This window comes from Octopus bimaculoides, chromosome 25, assembly GCF_001194135.2.
Source record: "Octopus bimaculoides isolate UCB-OBI-ISO-001 chromosome 25, ASM119413v2, whole genome shotgun sequence".
NCBI lineage: Eukaryota > Metazoa > Mollusca > Cephalopoda > Octopoda > Octopodidae > Octopus > Octopus bimaculoides.
In genome coordinates, this window is record NC_069005.1 from 29,674,818 (window position 1) to 29,677,319 (window position 2,502).

At 41.2% G+C, this 2,502-nt stretch overlaps 1 protein-coding gene across 1 annotated transcript in view; it reads right to left on the bottom strand.

Moving 5' to 3' along the window:
- The window catches only part of LOC106879371 (LIM domain kinase 2), a gene marked incomplete at its 3' end in the record, with an annotated part of 154,266 nt that overhangs the window by 31,980 nt on the left and 119,784 nt on the right, over positions 1-2,502 (bottom strand). The gene's annotated exons all lie outside the window — the stretch shown is intronic.

Below are 2,502 nucleotides of genomic sequence, written 5' to 3' on the forward strand. Positions count from 1 at the left end.
AGCGGACGTTAAACGATGATGATGATGATGATGTATGTATGTATGTATATGCAGTGATATTTACCAAACGGATGGATTGATGTGTATAGACACATATACACAGTCAGGAGTAGCAATAGCTTGTAAAGCAACTAGATTGAGAGTAATGAGCTTGTTTACAATAAAAACATAGAATAAATACCAAGGATTTAATATCATGAGTGTGAGAAAGATTTAAGAATGTGTATGAGCAAGAGAGAGAGAGAGAGAGAGAGAGAGAGAGAGAGAAACATGCGTGTGTGTTTGGTGTGCGGATGCAATGGCTAATCTTTAAGTAATTCTAAATAATAAGCTTATTAGTTTGTATGACAAAACTGAAAATGATGAGGATTTATATTGATTGGTTCAGCACAACACAAGGCCATTGTAGTAAGAAGGCTGCACCAGACTCCAGTCTGATTTGGCATGGTTTCTACGGCTGGATGCCCTTCCTTACGTCAACCACTCCGAGAGCGTAATGGGTGCTTTTACATGCCAGTGGCACAGGTGCCATTTGCACGACACCAGTATCTGCCAGGACTGTGATTTTACTTGGCTTCATGGGTCTTTCTCTCAAGCATGACATCATGCCAAAGGTCTCAGTAATTTGTCATTGCTTACGTGAGGCCCAACACTTGAAAGGAGCTCTTCATGTGCCACCGGCATCGGCAGGAAAGATTTCCCTGGTGTCTATGCATGATATATGATACACATTAGGGTAATTTGGGTTTTATGAAAGGCAAATATATCATCGTCATCATTGTCTTTTAACATCTGTTCTCCATGCTGGCATGGGTTGGACGGCCTGATAAGAGTTGACCAGACTCCATTTGTCTGCTTTGGCATGGTTTTTACATCTGGATGCCCTTCCTAATGCTAACCACTTTACAGAGTGTACTGGGTGCTTTTAGGTGGCAGCAGCACACACACCCTAACATGGCACTCGCACAAGTGCATTTATGTGGCATCAGCACCCACAAACTTGCAAGACAAGGATTTCTTCCCTGAAAGAGGGATGTAGGGGACACACCTGTATGCATGGACAGCCACAATTTTATTTAGCTTGGTGTGTCTTCTGAAATACAGCAAACTACCAGAAGTCTCGGTCCCTTGTCATCTCCTCTGTGAAGCCCAATGTCTGAAGATCCTTTATCACCACTTTAACCCATATTTATGATACCCATTGTGGAGGCGCAATGGCCCAGTGGTTAGGGTAGCGGACTCGCGGTCATGGGATCACGGTTTCGATTCCCAGACCAGGCATTGTGAGTGTTTGTTGAGCGAAAACACCTAAAACTCCACGAGGCTCCGGCAGGGGATGGTGGCGAACCCTGCTGTACTCTTTCACCACAACTTTCTCTCACTCTTTCTTCCTGTTTCTGTTGTGCGTGTAATTCAAAGGGTCAACCTTGTCACACTTTGTGTCACGCTGAATATCCCTGAGAACTATGTTAAGGGTACACGTGTCTGTGGAGTGCTCAGCCACTTGCACATTAATTTCATGAGCAGGCTGTTCCGTTGATTGGATCAACTGGAACCCTCGACGTCGTAAGCGACGGAGTGCCAACACATGACACCCATGCTTTTATTGCATGTGATACATTCTACGATCACATGTTACCCACCAACTCCAACCAAATTAACCTCCAATAACTTAAAGCCTAAAAACAAACATGGATGTTTAGGACAAAATTATGAAAATATCCTGGACAGGAAAAAGGTTAAAAAAAAGCAAACTAAACCAAAAAAAAAATAAAAATGTAAACCAAAACACAACACTAAACAATCAACATTTTTTAATGAAATGTTTTGATTTAGCATAGAACATTGAAAGAATTCAAAATTATTTTCGTCATATTAACAATGAAGTTGAACCGAATGAAATTCTTTTTCTTTCACAGTAAACCCACAACCTCCTCCCTCCCACCAAAAAACCAACATAAAGCAAATAATTGATAGCTTAACTGTATTTGGCAGATAACTACAGGTGTAACTGTGTTGTAATAAGTTTGCTTCTCAACCGTATGGTCTTGGGTTCAACCCCACCCTGTGGTACCTTAGATAAGTGTCCCCTGCTATAGTCACCAGGTCAACCAAAATCATGTGAATGGATTTGGTGGACAGAAACTGACAGTTGACTGTGGCCATGCAGGAGCACTGCCTTAAAGGGGGTTTTTAGTCAAAGAAACTGACCCCAGGACTTTGTAAACCTAGTACTTATTCTATCTGTCTCTTTTGCTGAACCGCTAAATTATAGGGATGTAAACACACCAACATAGATTGTCAACCATTGGTAGGCGGACAAACACACACATAAATATATATATATATATGACAGGCTTCTTTCAGTTTCTGTCTACCAAACTTAATCACAAGTCTTTGACTTATATATATATGTATGTGTGTGTTACTTCTCCTTGGCATTACATATGATAGTTGTCACCATCATGCAAACGATGTCTTGGATTTCAGTCTTCTAAGAAA